The 27,066-nt window shown below is 40.0% G+C and overlaps 1 long non-coding RNA gene across 1 annotated transcript in view; it reads left to right on the top strand.

The window, feature by feature from the left end:
- LOC106506047 overlaps positions 14,848-27,066 on the top strand; it is a 131,155-nt gene continuing 118,936 nt past the window's right edge. The window contains exon 1 of the long non-coding RNA XR_002338517.1: positions 14,848-15,310. This is a non-coding gene — a long non-coding RNA (uncharacterized LOC106506047). The remainder of the gene's footprint in view (positions 15,311-27,066) is intronic.

Raw genomic sequence — 27,066 nt, forward strand, 5'->3', positions numbered from 1 at the left:
CATAACCCAAGCACATCCTCCCACCCCACAAACTGTCTCCTCTGGAGACCATAAGTTTTTCAATGTTCGTGAGTCAGTATCTCTTCTGCAAAGAAGTTCAGTCTGCTGTTTTTTTCAGATTCCACATGTCAGTGAAAGCATTTGATGTTGGTGTCTCATTGTATGGCTGACTTCACTCAGCATGATAATTTCTAGGTCCATCCATGTTGCTAAAAATGCCGGTATTTCGTTCCTTTTAATGGCTGAGTAATATTCCATGGTGTATATGTACCACATCTTCTTGATCCACTCCTCTGTCAATGGACATTTACGTTGTTCCCATGTTTTGGCTATTGCAAAGAGTGCTGCAGTGAAAATGGGAGTACATGTGTCTTTGCGAGTCGTGGTTTTCTCTGGATAGATGTCCAGGAGTGGGATTGCTGGATCAAACGGTAGTTCTATGTTTAGTTTTCTGAGGAAGCTCCATACTGCTTTCCACAGAGGTTGCACCAATTTACAATCCCACCAACAGGGTAAAGGGGTTCCTTTTTCTCCACAACCTCTCCAAAACTTATTATTTCTAGCCCTTTGGATGATGGCCATTCTGGCTGGTGTAAGGTGGTACCTCATCATGGTTTTAATTTGCATTTCTCTAATAATGAGTGATGTTGAACATATTTTCCTGTGTTTCTCGGCCACCTGTATGTCTTCTTTGGAGAACTGTCTGTTTAGATCTTCTGCCCATTTTTTGATGGCGTTGTTTGTTTTTTGTTGTTGAGCTGCAGAAGGTGTTTATAAATTTTGGAGATTAATCCCTTGTCTGTCGATTCACTTGCAAAGATCTTCTCCCATTCTGTGGGTTGTCTTTTCGTGTTGTCTAGGGTTTCCTTTGCTGTGCAGAAACTTTAAAGTTTGATTAGGTCCCATTTGTTTATTTTTGTTTTTATTGTCAATACTCTGAGGGGTGGATCTGAGAAGATGTTGCTGTCGTTTATGTCAGAGAGTGTCTGGCCTATGTTTTCCTCCAAGAGTTTTATAGTGTCTGGTCTTATATCTAGGTCTTCAATCCATTTGGAGTTTATTTTTGTGTATGGTGTTAGGGAGTGTTCTAATTTCATTCTTTTCCATGTGGCTGACCAGTTTTCCCAGCACCACTTATTGAACAAGCTGTCCTTTCTCCATTGTATATCCTTGCCTCCTTTGTCATAGATTAGTTGGCTGTAGGTGCATGGGTTTAATTCTGGGCTTTCTATCCTGTTCCACTGGTCTGTATGTCTGTCTTTGTGCCAGTCCCATGCAGTTTTGATGACTGTTGCTTTGTAGTATAGTCTGAAGTCTAGGAACCTGATTCCTCCAGCTCCATTTTTCTTATTCAGGATGTCTTGGGCTATTCTGGGTCTTTCATGCTTCCAAACAAACTTCAAAATATTTTGTTTGACTTATGTGAAAAATGTCCTTGGTAATTTGATTGGGATTGCATTGAATCTGTAGATTGCCTTAGGTAGTATAGTCATTTTGATAATATTAACTCTTCCTATCCACGAGCATGGTATATCTTTCTATCTATTTGTGTCATCTTTGAGTTCTTCCATCAGTGTCTTATAGTTTCGAGAATACAGGTCTTTTGTCTCTTTAGATAGGTTTGCTCCTAGGTATTTTATTCTTTTCGATGTGATGGTAAATGGGATTGCTTCCCTAATATCTCTTTCTGCTCTTTCATTGTTAACAATCTAACTTTACATCTAAAACAGCTTGAGAGAGAAGAACAGACAAGACCTAAAGAAGTTGAAGGAAAGAAATCATAAAGATCAGAGCAGAAATCAATGAAATAGAAACAAAGAAAACCATAGGAAAGATCAATGAAATGAAAAGCTGATTCTTTGAAAAGATCAACAAAATTGATAAACCCTTAGCTAGGCTTATCAAGAAAAAAAGAGAGAGGACTCACATCAATAAAATTAGGAATGAAAAAGGAGAAGTAACAATGGACATCACAGAAATACAAAGGAGTATGAGAGACTACTATATGCAAATATACGCCAATAAAATGGAAAACCTAGAAGAAATGGACAAATTCTTAGAAAAGTACACTCTTCCAAGACTAAACCAACATGAAATAGAAAAGATGAATGGACCAATCACAAGAACTGAAATTGAAACTGTGATTAAAAAACTTCCAACAAACAAAAGGCCAGGACCAGATGGCTTCACAGGCGAATTCTATCAAATATTTAGAGAAGAGCTAACACCTATCCTTCTGAAACTATTTCAAAAAATTGCAGAGGAAGGGATACTCCCAAATTCATTCTATGAGGCCACCATCACCCTGATGCCAAAACCAGACAAAGATTCCACAGAAAAAGAAAACTACAGGCCAATGTCACTGATGAACATTGATACAAAAATCCTCAACAAAATCCTAGCAAACCACATCCAACAATCCATTAAAAGGATTGTACATCATGGTGAAGTAGGATTTATCCCAGGGATGCAAGTGTTCTTCAATATCTGCAAATCCATCAGTGTGACACACCACATTAACAAACTGAAGAATAAAAGGCATATGATCCTCTCAATAGATGCAGAAAAAGTCTTTGACAAAATCCAACACCCATTTCCAATAAAAAAAAAAAAAACTTCAGAAAATGGGCATAGCAGGAACCTACCTCGACATAATAAAGGCCATATATGACAAACCCACAGCGAATATCATTCTCAATGTTGAAAATCTGAGAGAATTCCTGCTGAGATCAGGAACAAGACAAGGACGTCCGCTCTCTTCAACATAATTTTGGAAGTCCTAGATATGGCAATCAGAGAAATAAAAGAAATAAAAGGAATCCAAATTGGAAAGGAAGAAGTAAAACTATCCCTATTTTCAGACGACATGATACTCTACCTAGAGAATCCTAAAGACTCTACCAAAAAGCTGTTAGAGCTCATCCATGAATTTGGCAAAGTCTCAGGATACAAAATTAATGCACAGAAATCGATGGCATTTCTATACACTAACAATGAAAAAGCAGCAATTGCTTTAATCTAAAAACCAGAGCTCAAGTTGAGCATGTTCGTCCTTTCCACCCTCATCATGTTTGCAACTCTTATTTTATGTCTGCATCCTTCTCTGGATGGTAAGCACCATGGAGGATTGAACTTGCAACTGTTTTTATTCCCTGTTGAAGTTCTAGCACCAACACAGTGTCTAGCACACAGTGGGTGCTCAATAAATTTGTTAAATCAACACAAAGAAAATGTCCAAAGTACTGGGAACAGTTCTTCCCATAGAGTAGGTGCCTTATTTCATATTAGCCATTAAAACATGAATGAACCTGTATTTATAACTAAATCACTCTCCTTGGGTTTTGCTGCATTTTCAGGATTCCTTGGGGAGGAATAGGAACTTGAAAATTGTGGTATTATAATGGTATAATTCTGAGTCAAAAAATTTATAATGAAGCTGAATTCAACCAACGATTAAAATGCAAAATTTGAGAGCTGTTTTCCCACAGCGGCTTTATATGACGAAAATATTTTTAAAGAACTTTTTTTCTTTTGACTCAGGGTTTAATCAGGAAATTTTAACATGCTCTATTTTACATAAAAAGTTGAGCTTATTATTAACAATAGGAATATTAATTGATAGTTACTGTGAACTATAATACTGTCTAGCCTTTGGGATGAACAATTAATTATCATCACTTTTTTGTTTTTATTTTAATTAAGTACTTATACAGCACTTTACATATTTGATGTATTTTACAACCATTAATTATAGAATTAATTCACAAACATAAATTATACATGTTCAGAAAATAGACTCATCTTTAAATTTCGAATAAAGGAGCTGTTAAGTTTGCATAGTTTTTCTCTTTGGGGAGAAAATTCTGCCCATATATAATAGGAGGTTCAAAAAACATTTTCCTATAAAGAATGACAGGACTAGTAAATGTTAATTCATACTTGTTAAGAGAGACTTGTGGCAGATTCTAAAAAATGAGTATGGTTTAACTTTTTAAAAATATCTGCTGTTTTTAGAAATATATATTTTTAGGAGCCTAATGGTTGATAAGTATGCCCAGTTACCCCTATACAACTGAATGATTCAAGATATGTATTTGTGCATTTTTTCTCTTTAATGGAGGATTCAGGGAAGAAAAATGAAGACAAAAGATGGAGGGTACGGTGCACTGTGCCTTCCAGAAACAGGGGAGAAGCCTGGGTTTGGGATGCAGAGGTGGGCATTGTTAGAGTTTTGAATATGAAACAGAGAGGCAGGGGCTAAGGGCTGTTGAGCTGGTGCAAATCTATCTTGATTCCTAGCAGCCTGCTCTTTGGACCCAGGAAGGAAAAGGAAGCATCTCAGAAGAAACTGCTGAATAGGGATTGGCTTTGGCTGGCAGAAAATAGTCCTTGGAACTACCCTTTCTGAGCTAATCACCAAAACCACTGTAAACCTCTGGAACAAGCCTGTTGGGCTTTGGTTACCCAAATGACTTTGGGCAAGTTCTTCCACCTCTCAGAACCTCAGTTTCATCGTATGTGAATTGGGAACAATAATCGTATGTATCTCAAAGAGTTGGTGTGAAGATGAACTTACATAAGTCAAGTAAAGCTCTTTAAACAGTACCTGGTACATAGTAAATTCTCGGTATTAGTCATTTTTGTTGGTTACTCTTTGTTGCAAAACTAGGCAGTCGTTTGAAAATGATGCACCAGAGTCCAGGTCTTCAGAGAGCTTCCTTGAGAAAGACGGTGGTCCTGTTCTACAGGCTTCAGCACAGGTTCCAAGTCAGTCTGCTGGCTGCTGAGGGGATGACATGCCTGTGGAAGAGGGGACTCTTAAGAGGAAAACAGTGGAAAGCTACCTACACAAAGGGCTTTGAAGGACCTGAGGACATTCTCTTTAAACAAGAACAAACCCAGCAGGTTCAGATAGCTGAAGGAAATAGAGTCATTGCATGGCCCCAAGCAGAAGATCTGGAAGACCTGTGTTTATAGGAACACACAGTCCAGTACTTGGAATAGAGAACCCAATACATGTGTGTGGAATGGAAGAATGAATAAATAAGGAAATAAGTTTATACAAGAAAAAACTTTCTAACAGCGCCATTGAAAGAGAATGCGCCCCTTTCATTCACTGGAGGTAGGCAAAAAATAGGAGAGAAAACAAGAGGGAACTGTACCCAATATTTTGTAACAACTAATAAGGGACAATAATCTGAAAAATAATATATATATATATATATGCACATATATATATAGGTACATATACATATATAATATACATTATATATATATGAATTGATTTTATGTTCTCCTGAAGCTAACATGACATTGTGAATCAACTATACTTCAATAGAAGAAAATAGGAGAGACCAGTAATATTTGGATTCTTTGGAGTCAGACAGACTAGGTTTAAAATTTGGCCAGAGCCACTTAAAAGCTTTGTAACTCTGGGAATTTTATCTGCCTCTTCTCAGCTCCTGCTCCTTTATCTGTAAAATGTGTACATTAGCTTTACCCATCTCATAGGGTTGTTGGGAAGGTTAAACGAGATAATGAATGTACCATAAGCATTCACTAAATGACAATCATAATAGCAATAAAAATACTTTTATTATCATCAGGCTGGATAAATGCAGGTCAAAGACATTGTAGATGGACTTGGGGGATCAGATTAGAGAGAGACTGAATGACTTCTAGCTTTCCTTTCAAATTACATGTCCTCTGCCTCTATTTTCAGTAACTCTTAACACTCTTTTTTAGAAACTTTTGAGAGTAGAAAGTGTATGTCTATGTATTAAAGAGAGAGGGAGAAATCTGTGTAGTAATAGTAAAGAGTTTAGCTTGTAGTCAGGGAAGAGAATAACAAAATAGGTACATCTAAGGAGGGATTACCTACATGACTATCCTTTTATTGGTACTGTGCTCTAACTTCTAAGATAACCAGCACAGAACTAGCCAGAAGAGAATAGAGGTCAGAAGAAAAGAACTAAGAGTAATTTCTGAGCAGCTGTGAGCTTACCTGATAAGCTCTGGACCCCTCTGATTAGAGCCATTCTCTGTGGTCTCTATGTGTTCAGCACAGAATCAACTAGAACCATCTTCATTCTCTTCCTGATTTGCTCACTCATTTCTCCTTGGCACTAGACTCCAAGCTGAAACTTTTACTACTAGAAGGAGTCCCTTCATCAGACAGATCCTGCCTGTTTTAAGTGGTTCCAGATAGCAGAACCCAGGTCAAGGATGTGAGGACATTGCAAGGTGAGCTAAGGAAGAACTTCCTCTTATCCATATCAAGGCTGCTATGTTGCATATTTCCAGGAACTGTCATTAATATTGCGGCTCTGTACTGCCACACTCTGGACCAGCATGGTGGTCTTCAAAGTTACTACATGTCTTATCACCAGAGATGGCCCAGCAGGAGGCTAGGGGACCAGAGAGTAATGATGAATATACTGACTGTTGGCTCTCTTCAAACCAGAACTTTAGGTCATTTTTAGATGTAACTCTTTCCCTCCTTTAGGGGACTTGAACTCAATATTCTGTCTAGGGAAAGGACTTGGTTAAGACACAGTACATGGTTATCTATGATTGAATGCCATCATAGTTGCATGGGTACTGCATTATGTATTATCTCATATTAAATAAAATGTTATTTTTCCTAATCTGGCCAAGACAGGAAATAGAGAGTTTACCACAGGGATTTTTTTTTTTTTTTGGAGAGAAGTATACTTGTTATTAAAATTATATCCACAAAAAGAGAAAATGTCTTTTCATACCTAAATATATGTCATTTACTATGCAGCTTAATAAGACTTGAGTGAGTACAGTCTGATACATACAACCTCTGGGTCAGAATCTAAAGTGGTAGGTGAAAAATAAGAAAAAGGACAAGATGGATTGGCTTGATGTGAGCTCTGGTGTAGGTCGAAGCCAAGGCTCAGATCTGGTGTTGCTGTGACCTAAGCCATGGCATAGGTCAGTGGCTACAGTTCTGATTCGACCCCTAGCCTGGGAACCTCCATATTCCATGGGGCCCTAAAAAGACAAAAAAAAAAGGCAAAATGAATTTATTCACTTTGGTCTAAGTTAGCCTGGAAAGCCAGATTTGAGCTTAGTGTTCCAATGTATATGAGGGTAGTTACTTCTAACATGTGGAATTTATTTGGGAACCCTTTGAGGGAAGACCCCAAATCTGTAAACTACGGATAATTATCCCCAGAATAAAAGGCATATATGAGTGTGAATGTGTATATTTCTGAGTATGTTGCATATCTCACACATATACATGTATGCATTCTTATATACAAAGTCTCCTTTATGGACCCTGGAATTCTTGGATTTCATATAAGAAGCTCATATATACAGTAACCTTCATTGCTTGGCAGTTAAACTCCTGCTGTTTCTAAGGTGAAGATTTTGCTTCTACAGTTTGTCTGGATTCTCCCCAAGAGTAAGAACCTCATTTTCCTTTATAGCACCTTGGTACCTAGTGCAATGCCAAATAAAAGGATAAGTGTTTAATAACTTCAAATCAAATGAATGAATGTTGAAAGACTGATTCCAAAGTGAGACCCAGAACTAGCATTTTTCTCAAGCTGCCCCAAACCTAACGAAAAAAATCATGTTTTGATACGCTTTTCTCCTCTTGTAGAAGGTACTCATTGGACAAGCAAGACTTTTCAACACCTCTGCTTGAAGGAGCACAGAGATTTCTTCACTCTAAAAGGAATATAAAACCTGGCTCCAAAAAGGAGTTTTCAAACCAGGGAGAAACAGCCCCAAGCATGCAAACAAACATCACAAAATGTCAAAATAAAATGACACTAAAGAGTGACTGTGCCAGGAATGCCAAGGAGCTTAAGAAAGTTGCCTTGGGGAGGCCTGTAAGGGAGGTCTCCCACTGAGTTCCCTGCAGTGGCCTGGTCACGTGGGCTGGATTTTGGAAATGTGTCTGCCTCCTTGTTCTTGGCCAACCATCCCCTCAGCCAAAACCAACTGGGACACAAGGAATGTGTGTGAATGTTATAACTGGTCCCTTTATGAGCCTTCCTGGAAGCCCAGTGGTGCTCCAGCCCCAAGGCTGGGACTCACAAGTTGGGACAACCCTTTGACATGAACCTGGAGGCTCTTCCAGGCCATGGCTCAGCCACTGGAAAGTGGAAAATGCCACTGAGACAGTTGGGAGCCATTCAGAGAAGACAGGGTGGGAATGCTGCAGAGGGTCAGCCCCCTTCTGTGGGAGGACAAGCACAGGGTCACTGATTTGGCATGAAAAAAGAGAAAAGATGCCTACTGACTAGTTTCACTGAACAACAATGGGCCTCTTGTGGTATGGAGAAATAAGGAAGGAATTCAATTTCCCAGATGTCCAGATCTGCCCTTTTGGGTCTAGGCTGGGTAAGACTTAAGCCACCTGGGGCCAAGATGTTGACTTACTCATTGGCATTTCTGCCAACACTGGGCTCTTAATCAACACTCACAAGGCATATTTGTGATAGAGTTCTCAGAATCTGAAAGACCAAGGTTTTGTGGCCCATATTAAGTATTAAGTATGAGGCCTTGGGGAAATAATCCACTTAGTTATATGGTTTGTTCCCCATTTGTGAATTCAGTCAACATTTATTTAACACCGGCTTTGCACAAAAATGAATAAAACTCAGTGCTTTTCCTTTAGGCATGTACAATATGGAGAGGGGAGATAGATATGAACCCAAGCAACTGCAACTATGGATACGATGTACAAAGGCCAGAGGAGGACACAGCACAGGGAGCAAATTTCAATTATAAAAATCAAGAAGTTTTCATGGAGAAGGAGGTGTTTGAACTGAGGTGCAATTCAGATGATATAAGAGGAAAATAGTGCATGCTCCATCCAATCTTCAGAGGTTCTAAGGATAAATATATACTTGATTATGTAGTTACAGTGCTGAAATTTCTTTGAAAGAAAACACTTGAGACCTTGGTCTTTGATAATCACTTAATGACTTGATACTGCTTGTCTGATGCATTAGCTAATCAAGAGGAGTCAGCTGAGGCCTAACAAATTCCACAAAGATATAAGGGTGAGAGTTAAAAGTGGCGACCCTGGGGTTCCCACTGTGGCTCAGCATGTTAAGAACCCAGTTAGTATCCATGAGGATATCAGTTCAATCCCTGACCTCGCTCAGTGTGTTAAGGATCTGGTATTGCCGTGAGCTGAGGTGTAGGTCACAAATGGCTAGGATCTGGTGTTGCTGTGACTGTGGCCTAGGCTGTCAACTGTAGCTCCCATTCAACCCCTAGCCTGGAAACTTTCGTATGCTGAGGATGCAGCCCTTAAAAAAAAAGAAAAGAAAAAAAAAAAAAGGTAGTGGCACTGACTTTCAGACAGAATGCTTCCACAGCTTTGGATAAAATTAATGTCTTCACAATCCTCAACACTTAATGTTTTACAGTGGGATGCTCAAGCTCGCCTGAGTTTGAATCTTGATACTGCCAGTGCTGGTCTAGGGCAGGCTACTTAGATTCTCTGAACCGGAATTCCCTCAACTATCAAGTCCTCAGTAGAGGTTACTATCCTTCTTATCATGTCATAGAATTATGACTCTTGATAGGCCTAATTCCAGCTCCCCTGTCATGATCCCCAATCTATAGTGATATTTCCCTTGCTTCTTACTTCTCTTACAGTTGTATACAGTAAGACCATACTTTCCGGACCTGTGTAGATTTCATGCATGCCTTGGACTTACAGATAATTGAGTTATAGATGACCCCACAGAGGCTGCAACCACTCGGAATTAGCCTATCCCCTTCTGACTCTCCCCTGTCAATTTCCCGCCAGGGTCTCCCCCAGGTATTCTCTCTAGAAACGGCTTTCATTTGGCCAATATAATATATTTTTGCCATCTTTAATAATCAGAATTGGGGAGTACAGATATCCAGTGATGCCCAAAGCTTTTGATTATCAAAAGCTTAGATCAAACTATGGAAAAGACCAGAATTTTCACAGTACTGGAAGAGTCTTCTCTCAGAGGCTTAATCCTAGAGTGACTGCATCTGCCCACATCAACCTATCAATAAAGTAGTTATTCCAGAGACTGCTACCAAGGAACAAGGGGTCTGCTGGAGATGACCTGAGGAGTGTCATCCCAAGTGTGGATGTATATACCTTTTGTCAAGTATGAAGAATCACTTGTGCTACTTGATTTATGTAAAAGCAGATGTGTGGGACTTGGCACAGACCTAAGGGATAGGGCAGCAAATTGCCTACTTGATGTATCTTCCTGATGATTCTGACACCCACTATAGTTTGGCATTTACTCATTCAGATGAGTATAACAGTGGTATTTGACCAACATGAAGTGATGGCCACCAACAGGCCTCAGATTCATGGAAAGACGTGATGGCTGGAGGGGCTGGTGAGGCCATGGTGAGGGTGATTAGTCAGGGTTCTGGAAGTGGTGAGTTGTCTGGACTATATTATGTTTGGTATGCTGGGAAGGCAGGTGCCTAAGATCCAAACAAGACAAGAGGTCAGAATCATGCTGAGTAGACACGGCAGAGGAAACTTAGGGTCAGAGCAAGCAACAGTAAGACAAGGAAGCAGCCAAGAGCAGGAAAAATATATTGCCATTTCCAGAGACGTCATGGGTCCTGAGAGGATTCTCAAAGTTGCTGGCCCAAGCTCTTAAAGAAGAAGAAAGCAAGATATCAGATGTCTAATAAGAGGGGAATAAGATCATCTTTGGCATTTGTTTACAGAATTCTCCAAACAGTCCTGAATCCCAGTGTCCAGCTCCCATCTGTCATTTAGCTCTGATCATGGGACATTAAACACCAGCCACGGGTCACATCGGTGCAAGGAGCAAAGCCGTATATCAGACAGTGTCCTGCACATTTTGGATATTAATCCTGACAGAAAAATCTTTAGCATTGTATGGATTAGTCAATGTAAATTCATTAACTACTTGTCATGACTGTAATATAATCTGGCCTGACCGTAAAGACTCAACAGCACAGTGTTAATCAAATCTACACAGAAAACAAAGCATTTCTGTTTAGACTCAACACTGCTCAGATCACAGGCTGGTACTTTATGGGGAAGAAAAAGGTGTTCCTTTGCATCTAGGAGGGGCCCCCCTGCCCACCCAGGCACGTCACAAGCCGTGGCACTTTGAAGACCCCTCCCATTTCCGACAAATCTCATACCCTCCACATAATGGAAGTCGGTCAATTTCCAGTCTCCATCAGCAAGAAGTTCACAGATAATAAAGCAGAATGTATTCGGCAGGGTTGAACATTTTCTCCCAGGATGAGTCATTACCAGGTTTTAATCATGCTCATTAGCCAGCTATTAGAGTCCTGTCCAGCTTTTCACCGCCAGAAATGAGAGGAGAGAATGATGGTGGTGGGGGCTGCGCCCTACCTGGTGAAATACTCACCACCATCTGTTCCCAGTTGTAACTCCCTGTATGAAGCACCTTGGTTTATGGCTAGAGCAGCCTTAGCTTTACCCAGCACTGAAGCACTGAATCTCCTTATTTCTCCAGACTGAACCAGCCCCCAGGCCCACCAGAACTTGAAACAGTAAGAATTTGACATTCACTAAAATCAGAGTCAAGCCAGCACCAACTTACCATGAGGAGGTCTCTGTTTCAGAAGAAACATGCATTTTAATTTCTATAGCTTGATGTATTAAGGATCCAGTAACACTGTGGCCTTGAAATAAGTAAGAGTGACAGATCTTACAACACACCTGTTTCTTTCCTGTTCTGGAGGTGAGGTAAGTTAACTGCCATTAACTTACCTCACCTCCAGAACAGGAACATGAAGAAAGCAACTGCCATTAACTTACCTCACCTCCAGAACAGGAACATGAAGAAAGCAACATGAGCCTTAACAAATGCAGAGAGAGTGAATTTTGAAGATCTCTAATCTACCATTTGTACACCATTACACCATTGCTGTGTCTCCCAAATTGTACTTTGATTGTCTCTGATTGGACTGTTCTATGTTATCTTTATACAAATCTATGTTTTACTTGAGTAGAGGACCTGACAGAGGTGTTTATAAAGTTTTGTTGAATGATGGAATAGCACACATGTATTTTCTTAGCCAAGAGTTATAAATACGAGGTGATTTTTTTTTTCCAGAATGAGAGTTTTTCTTTTTGTGCTTCAGCCTAGTGTCCCAAAACATTCTGCCCATGGTAGCAACCTATTACCTTACCTTAGCCTTTTCATTTATAACCTGCTCATTTAAAATTCTGTCTGTACTGTAGAATAGCAAAATTGATCAATTAATTAGTGAAAGTTATCACTTCCCTTTCTTGTTGCAACAGCTCTAAAATCTCTTCTTCCCACTTTTGCCTCTTCCTTAGACTCAGATTCTAGCCCATGTTAATTTCAGTGCTAAGTTTTCCTACCTTTTCTCCTTGTTCCCTATTTAATCCCCTGTAGTGCTCAATGTAGTAAGGGCAGATGGTTAAGGCCTTGACCTCTAACCTCTAGAAAGGTAGTAAGGGCAGATGGTTAAGGCCTTGACCTCTAACCGTATGGCTTTACCTTCCAGTGGGGGAAGACCAGGCAGGTGGTGACACAGTGCATCCCAAACATCATCATGTCAACAATGGCCCATGGAAGAATTTGGACATTCCTGCAGGTGAACAGATAGAGTTTGCTAATGGGAAGTAAGGGGAAAGCCAGGTAATGAACCATGAAGGTAGACCCCTGAGTGTAGAGCAGCCACAAGAATCAGAGCTCTTCCTACAGAAATAGGACACCTCAGCAAAACTAGAACATAGCCACAGTTCCAAAAGAATGTGGTATTAAAGTAAGACCTAGTCATTCGAACTGGGCATTTGGCCTCGGGAGCAAGGTAACCAGAAGGAAACATCATGCCCAGAGCCAGAGTGTTCTCTGAGTATCAAGTTTGAGCTCTTAGTTACCTCCTGACCTGAGACAGCAAGGAGGCTGAGAGTTCAAATGGGTGCTGGCCCCAGCAGGGAGAAGAACTTAGCTGTGAAGACTCTCAAACTAGTTTTCTTTCTTTTAGAACAAGCTGCATTTCAGAAACAACATGTCAGGATATACCTGTTGCAAGGAGATCCATACTGAAATTCTCCTTACAGCCATGATTGCTGTGAGTTCAGGTTTGGGGGGGTGGTTATTAATGTGATTATTACTGTGATTCTTGCATTAAAATTATATACTTCATTGTCAATCAGTTATTGACACAGAAACACCTACTTCTGGCCAAGAATCTCCTCTCTCAAAATTAAAATATGTTCTTACCAAGAACCAATTTTTTTTTCCAAATCTAATTTTTTTTTCCAGTGCCTATGGTAGACAATATGCCTGGTGCAAATTTTTTATTTTGTTTTAGAGATGTCCTAGAATTAACTTTCTAGAGGAAATTTTAAGTTTTCCATTAAGAAGGACAAAGAATTTTTTAAGCAAGGGAATAGATCATCAAAGCCCTTACCCTTACTAGTCTTACTACCCCAGACTCAGCATGCCAGCAATACTAAGAGAAGTGAGAGGTTGGGATAGTGACAGGGGAATAGTGGGCAAGGAATATAATGAGACAGGGTGTGTTGGCAACTCTGATAGCACCTTTACAAACTTGGTCAGGGGAGTTCTTGAAACAGACAGTGGTGGAACCGTGTCATGACACTCACTGAAAGATTAAAAAATTAAATGATGTGGAATGTTCAGAACAAAACCAGATCATAAGCCCTCAGTCATTGCTGGTTATCTTGATTATTACTGTGATTCTTGCATTAAAATTATATACTTTATTGTTCCTTTATTTGTCAGGAAGGACTTGTGGACATGGCACCAGGGAAAGAGATAAGCATTTTTGGTATTAATTAGCTCTTCTGGTATTAGCAGAACTTTCAGTAGAATCTTGCATTATTTTGAAAGCTATTGAGGGACATGGGGAAAAGGCTGTGGGAAATGATCCAATTTAGCTATTAAATTCTGCAAGTGTTTTTTTTTTTAATATACTGACGTTTCATACATATTAGTGATAGAACCACGGTGTTGTAGAATGTTGAGACCCTTCATTTTGCTTATAAGGAAACAAGGCACAAAGAGGGGAAGAACTTCCTTGGTTGTTCTTTGTATTTTCTCTTTGTTAAAAATGCCTAACTTCTTTCTCTGTACATCCATTCTCCTCCTGTAGTTCTTTGATCATCTTCACAATTATTACTCTGAACTCTTTTTCCAGGTAGATTGCCTATCTCCATTGCACTTAGTTCTTCTGAAGTTTTATCTGCTCTTTTGTCTGAAACATATCCCTCTGCTGCCTCATTTTGTCTGAGTTGCTATTTGTGTCTTTATGTATGTGGTAGGATAGTTATGTTTGACCTTGAAGAAGTGACCCTGTGTAGGATATGTCCTATGCATCCTGGCAGTATACTTCCCTCTTGTTATCCAACCTATGTGCTCTAAGGGTTCCCCTTAAGAGGGCTGTGTATGGCCTTGTGTTATGGTGAGCTGACTAAGTGGGTGGTTTTAGAGGCTTGGTTGGCTCCTAGTCTGGTTGGTGGCCAGGCCCTGCCTTGTGTGGCTGCTGCTGGCTGCTGTGTAGTGGGACCTGGTCACAAGGTGGCTTGTTGTGGGATCCTAAGGATCCCTGGGGCTAGTGCTGGCTCACTTGTGTGGAGAGTCAGGGTCCCAAAGATTCTGTGGCTGTTGCCCACTGACTGGCAGGTGAAGCCAAGTCCTGCAGTTAGTTTCACCTAACAGGCAGAGCCTGTTCCTGGAGTCTAGCTGCAGGGCCCAGGGATCCCAGAGTTCATTTCATATCATTGTTGGAGGGGGGGGGGGGGGACCAGTTCCTGACACAAATGGGTATGGGGTCCAGGGTGTTCCAAAGGTTGCATTGGCCTGCCAGTAAGAACGGCCAGAACGCAACTGATCTCCAGATAATGTCTGTCCTGCATTGCTGGATTATAGTTTTCTTGCTTCTGAGTCTGCCCCCTAGTGGGTTTTGTGGCCTCCTAAAGGGCAGGGTGATGCTTGGTAGGCAGAGCTGGGTCTTGATCTCTGGTGGGCTGGGCCTTATCTAGGGGGTGTGTTCAGAGGCAGCTGTGGGCTCTTTAGTCTTTAGGTAGCCTGACTACCGGCAGGTGAGGCTGTTTCCCAGCCCAGCAGCCCAGTTAGTTATTTGGCCTGAAGCATTGCAGCACTAGTGCCTGAAGGCTGTTGGATGGTACTAGGTTTTAGAGCTAAGGAGCCAAGGTATCAGCAGTCGGGAGCAGTGGTATTCACATGGCTGAATGTTTCCTCTGTCCCCAGAGTGAATAGCAGTAGCCCCTGCCTCTCCAGTAGACCAGCAGGTAGGTCTGGCTCAAGATTCTCTCAAATTACTGCTTCGCTTTGGGTCCTGGTATGCATGAGATTTTGCATTGGCTCTGTAAAATTGTATGGTCTTTGTTAATTATGGCCATTCTGACAGGTGTGGGTGTTGCCGCATGGTAAATTTGATTCGCATTTCTCTAATAATTAGTGATGCTGAGCATTTTTTCATGAGCCTGTTGGCCTTCTGTTTATCTTCTTTGGAGTAATATCTATTCAAGTCTTTTGCCCATTTTTCAACTGAGTTGTTTTGTTTTTTTGCTGTTGAGATGTATAAGTTGTTCATATATTTTAGAGATTAAGCCTTTGTCAGTTGCATCGTTTGAAACTACTTTCTCCCATTCTGTTGGTTGTCTTTTTGTGTGTGTGTGCGTAATGGTTTCCTTTGCTGCGCAAAAGCTTATCAGTTTAATTAGGTCTGATTGGTTTATTTTTGCTTTTATTTCTGTTGCCTTGGGAGACTGACCTAAGAAAACATTTGTAAATGTTGATGTCAGAAAATGTTTTCCCTATGTTCTCTTCCAGGAGTTTGTTGGTGTCTTGTCTTACATTTAAGTTTCTAAGCCATTTTGAGTTCATTTTTGTGCGCGGTGTGAGGGTGTGTTCTAGTTTCTTTGATTTACATGTGGCTGTCCAGTTTTCTCAGCACAACTTGCTGAAGAGACAATCTTTTTCCCATTTTGTATTCGTGCTCCTTTGGGGAAGATTAATTGACTGTAGGTGTTTGAGTTTATTTCAGGGTTCTCTAATCTATTCCATTGGTCTGTATGTCTGTTTTGGTACCAGTACCAAACTGTCTTGATTACCGTAGCTTTTTAATATGTCTAAAAGTCTGCCTCCTTCTTGTTTTTTGTTCCTCAGGATTGCTTTGGCAATTCTGTCTTTTATGATTCCATATAAATTTTTGGATTGTTTGTCGTAGTTCTGTGAAAAAATGTCATGGGTAATTTGATAGGGATTGCATTGACTCTGTAGATTGCTTTGGGTAGCATAGCCAATTTTATAATATTAATTCTTCCAACCCAGGAGCATGGAATATCTATTTCTTTGAATCCTCTTTAATTTCCTTGAATAATGTTTTATAGTTCTCAGCATATAAGTCTTTAACCTCCTTGGTCAGGTTTACTCCTAGATATTTAAAGAAAACTAAATATAGAACTACCATATGACCCAGCAATCCCACTCTTGGGCATATATCCGGACAAAACTTTCCTTGAAAAAGATACATGCACACGTATGTTCATTGCAGCACTATTCACAGTAGCCAAGACAAGGAAAATACCTCCATGTCTATCGACAGATGAATGGATTAAGAAGATATGGTATATACACACAATGGACTACTACTCAGCTGTAAAAAAGAGCAAATTAATGCCATCTGCAGCAACATAGATGGAGCTAGAGATGAGATGTTGGACTTGGCCTCTACAATGATGCCTTCATGTTTGCCTTCCATTCAAACACCGCCCAGGCTGCTTAAGACACCTCCTCATTTCAGCTGTGCAGCTGCCATTACAGCTTAACACTTGCCAGCCTTGAAAACCTGGTCTCCCTCTCTGACTGCTTTCCTACAAGCCTATCACTCCCCTTCACTTTGTTTCTAATACCCAGGCAGTATCAGCTGGTAGCCAACATCTTGGGCTTTAGAATTAAGCCAGCCTGGATTCCACACTCACATTTTAGCTCTGAGACCTCAGGCAAGATATAAAGCTATTCTCAGTCTGGTTTCTTTGTCTATAAAATGGAGCTAATAATATTTGTGTTCATGGGGTGGGGGTGGGGACTACATTGGATGATGTTTTAAATTGGATTAAGTTAGATGAATTATAAGGAGTTCCTTGCTCATAAATGCTCACAATCTGACAGCTGCTAATTATAATGTGCATCCATATTTGAGATGGGGGCAGTAGCTCAGATGGTATTCAGTGCCAGAAAGCTATATTCCCCACTCTTCTAATCCTATTTCTTGATGTCTAGTATTCCATGTTGCCCATCATATTTTCTCAAGTCATCTTGAGCTCAGAGAGAGGAATTCAGTACTATTCTTCATTTATTCCACATTTACAAAGCACCTGGTATCAATCAAGGTGATAGATAGCAGCCCCCTGCCTCCTGCCCTGCAAAGCCAGGTTTGTTGGATTGAGAGTAGTTCACATATTCTATGACTCTAGGGTTCTCTGCGTGAAATATATTTGTCATTTAGATGGGAGGGAGTTTGTCTGAAGATCTCCCCTGAAGACCCCACAGGCTCCCTTTGTCTCAATTCAGACAACAGTGTACTCATACCTCCTTGGATATAGAGTTTCCCTTGCTCATAGCAAGGGCTGGGGAGAAGGGCTTTTCAGAAAGAGGACAGCTCTCCTAACTCTGACCCTGCATTGCCATGAAAACACCCTATCCTTCCAAGGGTCGTCTATGGCTTCATCACTGGAAAGCCCCTCCCATTCTCTAATGAAACCCTGGGGCTGGGGCCTCCACTGTGTGCCCAGGTGTCATGACAACGCTGCCCAATCAGAATAGCAAAGTAATATCACTTAGAAGACATCACCAAACCCAGGAAATAAACCCCTCCAAAAAATAGTGACTTTTACCCATTTTGTAATTTTGCATGGCCACTTGAATAATGTGAGTTCCCTGAGAACAGGGATCATCCCTGCCTTGCATTGCTTTTACAGTGCCTCATTCAGTACCAGGTGTAGTGAGTATTCAGTAAATATTTGTTGAGCACATGATTTTCAGGTGTCTAGAGGTGATCTTCCAACACTAAAGAGCTTATATGTTGCATACCTCTCTGCATACCTTACACAAATTAACCTCTCCATACCTCAGTTTCCTCATCTGTAAAATGGGCATAATATTAGGAATAAGATTGTCACATGTTATGAGTTAAGTAACTTGTCCAAAGTCACATAGCTAAAAAATGATGAGCCAAGGCTTGAACACAGCAATCTGGATCTTGAGTCTAGAGGCTTAGCTAACAAGGCGTCAGACATCTTCCCTCATAGGTTTTCATGTATCCCCTATACAATGGGTTCTGATAAAATAACATTTAAGTGGGTAGTTTTGCCAACTTGATGGAATAAGAATGGGTACCAAATTGCAAGCTTGAGGGAGGAAGTTAGTGGAAGTCTCTGCCATGTGGCAGGATGGGAAATTCTAGATTTGAAATATTCTAGTATCTTACCTCTTCTCCCAAACACACTTCCCTCACTCCCATTATAGACACAAGTCATGGGCTAGTCTAAGCTCTGCAAGGACAAGGGCTAATTCTCATCTGTCCTATTGCTTCCTTGCCTAGCACAGTACCTGACAATAGCAGGGGCTAAAAACAAGTTCGTTGAATGAATAAATGATGAGATTGCTGTGTGATGGGTGGGATTTAAAAAGAAAAGAAAAAGAGTGTTGATTGTAACTGTGCAGGGTTTAGAGAGAGAGAGAGCCAATAGACATAGTTTCCTTTTGGGGGGACTCAAATTTTGAATTAAATCTGAGAACTCAGATTCCAGAAGAGATGACAAAAATAATTATCTTTGAAACTCACATTGTATAGTGTGACTTTTCCTTGGAAATATTCAGCACACAATTTTGAGGATGCCAGTGGGAGGGAGGAATTTTTTTTTCTAATAAAATGGTATAGACCACTTCAATTATCCCTGGGAAAAGGGATGTTTGTTCTTCCCTCCACCCATCTTTCATTGGGCTCTGCCTTCCTGTGAAGAACTATGGGAAAGAACAGGATGTGTCAGCGTCTTTCCTTTCCTCTAATAAAGTTTGTCATTTACCAAAAACTAAAATGCTGTCCTCTTCCCTGCTTGATTCATGCCGGGCCAGCTTCTTCTAGCTTGGACCTCTGAGCCACCTGTGAGAGATAGCACTCCATTGCCTTCCCTCCCCCTGGAGTCGGCTCTGGCTCCATGCTTAGTGGAAAGGGAGAGACTTGTTTCACTGCCCCTTACAGGGACTTCTGGGTGGTTTTCTGGTTCTCTGCAGAGAGCACCAGCTGAGATCAAAGTTGGCCTTTCTCTTCTTTGGAGAATCTAGGGAAATGGAGAATGTGCCATTTCCCTAGATGGATGGGGAAATCCATCCAATAGATGAGGGGGCCATCCCAGCCTTCCTGAAAGGACCCAAACAGATGGTTCTTCCATTTTCTTGCTGTAACACAGGCAGCATCCATGATGTGCTGACAGCACATAAGCACCACAACAGGGGTCCTTACTGTTGGGTTTACTGATGTAACCAAACTTCCTACACATGTGCCTGGTACCTAGTAGGCGCTTAGCAAATACATTTTTGAAAGGATAAATAACAGCATAGTTTTTAGAAAAACTCATAATCTCTCCTCTCATATACTTCCTGGAATACCCCTCCCTCTTCTACCCTTCCTAAGCCAATGTCTCATTTCTGTTCTAAGGTCTAGCACAGTGTGACCTCCTCTGGGTTAATTTTCTAGTCTCTCCATCCCAGGAGTATGTATTACTACTTCTTCCTAGATCTCAGAGCACTTTATGCATCTCACTTTTCGTAGGGAAACAGGTGCATGAAGTTCCAATTATGTAGTTACACATTTCTGTCTTCCACCAGTAATAAAAAAAAAAATTCCTATTAGACACCCCATTTCATTTCTGTGTCTTTAGCATCTACTAAAATTATTACCAGTCACTATAACACAGTGACTAAAAGGCTGCTTCTGGAGCCAGAAAACTTTGGTTTGAATTCCAGCTCTGCTATTTGCTAACCATGCAGTCTTGGCCAGTTTCTCACTTCATGCTTTTGTTTTCCTTTTTGTAAAATGGTAATATTAACAGTATTTATCTCATGGAAGTCATGGGGGCTTTAACGAATTAATACACGAAAAGCACTTATAACTCTGTGAAAATTAAGCACTCAATAAATATTCACTTTTTTATTTACAGTGATACTTAGAGTTAATATCTGCTTTTAATTTATTGTCTTAAATGTTCTTGTCTTTTGGTTGTTTCATATTCAAGTAGTCTTTTATCTTCAGCAAACTTTGACTTTTGTTTGGGAATTCATCTCACCCTAAATCTTAAGGCTCAGCCTCTGTGGTTTTCTCAGGGCTCCATTTTCCCCTCCCTTCCCCAGTGCAGCATACTTGAGAATCAGGTCTGGCCAGTCATTTCCCTGGTTCCGTGACGGGTCAGAGATGGATACTGACCCTCATCATAGACCGGAAATTAATGGGAGACTTTGTTGGGATTCCTGGGACAAAGGAGAATGCCCTTTCCACACTGGACTGAATCTAGAAAGATGCGAGTCACTGCTCCAGCTGTCTCACCTCCAGAAGGATGGAGATTATCTGAGAAGCATAGGGAAGAAGAGCTGGATCAAGAGATAGAAAGGAGGAAACTGGATTCTGGACGACATTGTTAGAGCCCCAATCAATCGATGCCAGGAGCCAGCAATACTCTTAGACGTTTCCCTTTATGCACCCTGTTCGTATGCCAATGGCTGCATAAAATTTCTCCTCAATTTAGTGACAATGACAAAGTGTGTTTTGCTCATGAATCTTCAACTGGGGCAGGGTTCAGCAGAAATAACTCTAACTCCCTCCATTAAGTGTCAAAGGTGGTGTCCCACAGGCAGGGGGCTGGAACCATCTGGGGGCTTTATAGTTGATACTGGCAATTAGCAAGAGGGTCTCTTCTTGTGTTTTTTCCTCATGGGCTAGTCTGGGCTTCCTCACATTATGGTGGCAGCTTTTTCCCAAGTGAACATCCCACTCCCACCCCAATAAAAGAGAGAAACAGGCAAAAACTGCATCCTTTTCATGGAAAGTCATTCAGCACCAGTTCTGCCATCTTGACTTGTTAGAGCACTCACAAGCCAACTTAGGTTCAAGAGGAGGGGAAGGAAAGGCAATGTTCTCGAAGAGCATGTGGGGCTGGAAACATATAACTGTGGCCATTTCTGGAAAATGCTATGTGTCACAAGAACTTTTGAGCAAAGTTTGTTGTTTTCCCCTTTACTCAAACCATAGTTTTCAGCATCTTTTATTCTGATCCACATTTTGTTTGGGAAGAAAAAAGAATCTTGGGTTGTAAGAAAACGTAACAACAGTGGCATCTAAATCGATTTATCCAGATAATTAGCTTTGCCAGTCAAGGCAGGCTCACTCTGCAAGCCTTAAAAAACATGGCACCAAAGATATGTTTGTGCAATCATTCTAAGCCTCTCAAAACGCATTCATACCCAAGAAATATCCTGGCCCATTCAACAAGGAGGGGCAGGTGGTATTAATTTTTGACTCACCTGACCCAGTTTAAAGGTTAACTGAGCTTGATAGCTAGAGAGAAAATAGTAATAATATGTTGTAGACTGTAATGAGTTTAATAGAGGTCCTAAATAAAATTGCTATGAACCTATATACATTTGGGGGAAGCTGTGATAAAACAAAATTAAACGAAGGTTTCTTTTTAATTTTCAGGCTAGGACTTTCAAAGTCCTTAATGTGTCATTCACCACCAGGAATGCAGAGACTATTCTGAGCTAATTCTCCTTTTCTTCTAAGGTCCTCTTGCTCAATTCTGGTGTTCCTAGGAACACAATTTGAGAAATGATGGCATCCCTAAGATTTCGGAGACAACTATAAACCTTTTCTTTTTCTTACTTGCTTTTTTAAGCAAGTTTTTAAAGTTATTTTCTCCAGCCTATTAAATTTCATAGTTTTCATATAAACACTCCACAAATGGTATCCACATGCAAATGACATCTTCTGATTTATCTGGGGGAGTTAACTGCTATCTTCCTGGGTGGGATAATGTCTTTCATCTGCAGAATGTGAGACTATGGTGTTTGGTAACATTGACATGCCATTGAGCAAGACAAGTCTTTCTGCCACCAAGAGAAGTGCCTTTTCCCAAGTCAGAGGAGCTCTAATTCTTTTTGACAGTCTCATGGGTGCTCTGTGTCTGGTATATATTTCCTAGCTCTGGAAACTGGATCTAATCCTTCAAACCCAGGACTTCCTTTTAAAGGCAATGCTGTGAGCCAACAAATAATGGATATTCACTTCTCTTTCATAACAATGTTGCTTTGCTAATGCTCATTTGTTGTGTTTCTTTAGTTATAGTTTGCTTGAAACTTGGCCCTTTGTGCTTGATTATTCTAACCAGAAAGGGGAGTAAAATAATCTAGAATGTTGGCTTGTCCTCAACTTTTTTCATTTCTCAAGAAAGTTCCCTGGTGCTTGCTACCCCCCACCCCCCACCTTCTTATCAGGCAACTCCTCTATGGCTTCACATGGTATTTTGTACCTATGGATGTCAAATATTTACAGGCTGCCAGAACTCGATAGATGACAGGCAACAGACTTCACTTGGACAGAGCATTTACCCAGCAATTTACATTTCTTTTGTTGTGGGTCTCTGGTAGAGAGAATATCACAAACAGCAGGAAGAAACCTTACCCTCCAGATGACACAAAAGTGTTACTCTGTTCCAAATCTCTCTCTCTCTCTCTTTAAGAGAAAATTCAGCCCAGTAATAGGGAGGTCATTAGAAAAGAGATTGTGATTCTTGTTTGGATCATGTGGGTGATAGGAAGACAAAAGGGCAAGGAAGGAAACAATGGGTAGAGAAGGTGGGTGTTTGAGCCAGCATTGCTCAAACTATTTTCTAATTAATATCCATTCTGAAGAACATGATTAGTTACCTGTTGAAAAAGAAAAAGTTTGTTCAGTGAGATGAATTTAGAAAAACTACCATTAGGAATGTTTTTAGTACAGAACTTAGTGTAGCCCTTCTTCCATTAATGTGTTTGTGCATCTCCAAAAGGAGATAATCCAAAAAAGAAAATGTTGTAGACTTTTCGCATGCATCGATTTATTTTAATCCTCACAATTCCATGAACCAGGTAATATCATTACCCTCATTTTACAAATAGGAAAGGTGAGGCACACATATAAGACATTTCTTGCCCAGTCAACTAGCAAATATGTAGTAGAATCAGAAATTAAACCCAGACCATCCAACTGCAGAGCTATTGCTCTGACCCACTGTACCCTACTGACTTGATAACTACTGTGGAAAGTTTGAATGTACCATGGGAGAAATTTCAGGGAAATGAAATGGCATTGCCCTTAAAGTGGTTTTATAGGAGTTCCCATTGTGGCTCAGCAGGTTAAGAATCCAACACAGCATCCATGAGGATGCAGGTTCGATCTCTGGCCTCACTCAGTGGATTAAGGATCCAGCATTGCTGCAAGCTGTGGTATAGGTTGCAGATGCAAATATGATTCCACTCTTAGCCTGGGAACTTCCAAATGCTGCAGATGTGGCCATAAAAAGAAGAAGAAGAAAGTGGTTTTACAGCATGTTTCAAGGAGAGAATCTGATGGAAATACAACAGTACCTTTTCATGTGATAATCATATTCCTGACTTTTTCTAATGACAGTAGCTTCTCCCATTTGTATTATGTCCTTAAGTATGACATATGGGAAGGCATTGTGAATCATGGGGCACAGTATCTGGTGGCTCCTTCTTGATCTTAGAAAATGGATACTTAGGCTTTCCTGTTGCTTGAAAATGTTCTTAAATTATATTTTAAAATTTCACGTTCTTTTAAAAAGTTAACAGACATTTTTTTTTAATATCTTTAGGATTACAGAAAAATAAAGCAAAATTACTTAGTTCCCATGCACCCCCCTTCTTCCCATCCCAGAACCAGTTTTTCCTACTATTAACATCCTGCTTTACTGCTGTACATGTGTTTCAATTGCTGAACCAATATTGATATATTACTATTAATTAAAAGCCATAATTTACATTAGGGTTCACTTTTTGTGTAATGTGGGTTTTAACAAATACATAATGTCATGTGCCCATTACATGTATCATTACACTATCATTCAGAACAGTTTCACTGTCATAAAAGTCTCCGGTGTTCCAATGATTAACCCCTCTCTCCCTAGATTCAAATCCATGGTAACTACCTTTTCCACAGTGTCATGTAGTTGGAGTGTTATAGTGTGTAGCCTTTGCAGATTGTTGTCTTTCACCTGGCGATATAAATTTAAGATCTCTTCACGTCTTTCATAACATGATAGTTCATTTCTTATTGAGTAATATTCCATTGTATGAATTACCACAGATAATTGATCCATTCACTTTTAGAAGGACATCTTTATGCTTCCAAGTATTGTCAGTTATGAGTATAGCTGCTATAAACATCCATGCCTAGGTTTTTCTGCAGATGTAACTTTTCAACTCATTTGGGTAAATAACTGGCAGTGTGACTACTGGATCATATAAAATGAGTATATTTAGATTTATAAAAAAACTGCCAGGCTGTCTTCCAAAGTGACTGTGCTATTTTTGCATTTCCCGCAGCAATGAATGAGAGTTCCTGTGGTTCCACATCCTTGCCAGTATTTGATGTTGTGTTTTAGATTTTAGCTATTCTAAAAGGTGTGTAGTAAAATCTCATTGTTTTAATATGCAGTTCCTACTGACATATGATGTTGAACATATTTTTATGTGCTTATTTTCCATCTGCATATCTTCTTTGGTGACGCCTATTTAGATCTCTTACCTTTTATTTTTTTTTGATGTTTTAACTTTTTTAAATTTTATTTTATTTTTTAATTATTTACCTAATACATTTTTTTTCTACTGTACAGCATGGTGACCCAGTTGCACATACATGTACACATTCTATTTTCTCACATTATAATGCTCCATCATAAGTGACTAGACATAGTTCCCAGTGCTACACAGCAGGATCTCATTGCTAATCCATTCCAAAAGCAATAGTTTGCATCCATTAACCCCAAGCTCCAAATACACCCCCACTTCCTCCCCCTCCCCCTTGGCAACCACAAGTCTGTCCTGCAAGTCCATGATTTTCTTTTCTGTGTAAAGGTTCATTTGTGCCCTATATTAGATTCCAGATATAAGTGGTATCCTATGGTATTTGTCTTTCTCTTTCTGACTTCCTTCACTCAGGATGAGAGTCTCTCGTTCCATCCATGTTGCTGCAGATAGCATTATTTCATTCTTTTTTATGGCTGAGTAGTATCCCATTGTGTATATGTACCACTTCATCCTAATCCAATCATCTGTTGGTGGACATTTGGGTTGTTTCCATGTCTTGGCTATTGTGAATGGTGCTGCAATGAACATGCAGGTGCATGTGTCTTTTTTAAGGAGAGTTTTGTCTGGATATGTGCCCAAGAGTGGGATTGCCTGGTCATATGGTAGTTCTATGTATAGTTTTCTAAGGTAACTCCATACTGTCCTCCATAGTGGTTGTACCAGCTTACCTTCCCACCAACAGTGCAGGAGGGTTCCCTTTCTCCACACCCTCTCCAGCATTTGTTATTTGTGAACTTATGAATGATGGCCATTGTGACTGGTGTGAGGTGGTATCTCATGGTAGTTTTGATTTGCATTTCTCTAATAATCAGGGATGTTGAGCATATTTTCATGTGCTTGTTGGCCATATGTGCATCTTCCTTGGAGAAATACCTGTTCAGGTATTTTGCCCATTTTTTCAATTGGGTTGTTGTCTTTTTTGCTGTTGAGTTGTATAAGTAGCTTGTATATTCTAGAGATTCAGCCCTTGTCCATTGCATCATTTGAAACTATTTTCTCCCATTCTGTAAGTTGTCTTTTTTGTTTCCTTTGCTGTGCAAAAGCTTGTCCGTTTGATTAGGTCCCATTGGTTTCTTTTTGCTCTTATTTCTGTTGCTTTGGGAGACTGACCTGAGAAAATATTCACAAGGTTGATGTCAGAGAATGTTTTGCCTATGTTCTCTTCCAGGAGTTTGATGGTGTCTCATCTTACATTTAAGTCTTCCAGCCATTTAGAATTTATTTTGGTGCATCGTGTGAGGGTGTGTTCTAGTTTCACTGATTTGCATGCAGCTGTCCAGGTGTCTCAGCAATGCTTGCTGTCTTTTCCCCATTTTATGTTCTTCCCTCCTTTGCCAAAGATTAATTGACCATAGATAGGTGTCTGGGTTTATTTCTGGGTTCTCTGTTCTGTTCCATTGGTCTGTCTGTCTGCTTTGGTACCAGTACCACACTGTCTTGATGACTGTGGCTTTTCAATGTTGTCTGAAGTCTGGGAGAGTGATGCCTCCTGCTTGGTTTTTCTTCCTCAGAATTGCTTTGGCAATTCTGGGTCTTTCGTGGTTCCATATAAATTTTTGATGGTTTGTTCTAGTTCTGTGAAAAATATCCTGGGTAATTGGATAAGGATTACACTGAATCTGTAGATTTCTTTGTAGTATGGCCATTTTTACAATACTAATTTTTCCAACCCAGGAGCATGGAATATCTTTCCATTTCTTTACGTCTTCTTTAATTTCCTTGATTAATGTTTTATAGTTCTTGGCGTATAGGTCCTTTACCTCCTTGGTCAGGTGTATTCCCAGGTATCTTTTGCCATTTTTAAATTGAACTTTCTTATTGAGTTTTAAGAGTTCTTCGTATATTTTGGATACAAGTCCTTTATCAGATATATGTTTTGAAAATATTTTTTCTCAGTCTGTGGCTTGCCTTTACATTCTCTTAATAATTTCTTTCATATATAAGAAATTTTTTTTATTTTAATGAGTTCAGCTTAATTTTACTTTTATGGATTATGGTTTTAATGTCATTTTTAAAAGATCACTGACAAACCCAAGTTCACCTACATTTCTCCTATATTATCTTATAGCAATCTTATATTTTTGCATTTTACATTTAGTCATATGATCCATTTTGAGTTACT

Source organism: Sus scrofa, chromosome 14, assembly GCF_000003025.6.
Source record: "Sus scrofa isolate TJ Tabasco breed Duroc chromosome 14, Sscrofa11.1, whole genome shotgun sequence".
NCBI classification, from domain to species: domain Eukaryota; kingdom Metazoa; phylum Chordata; class Mammalia; order Artiodactyla; family Suidae; genus Sus; species Sus scrofa.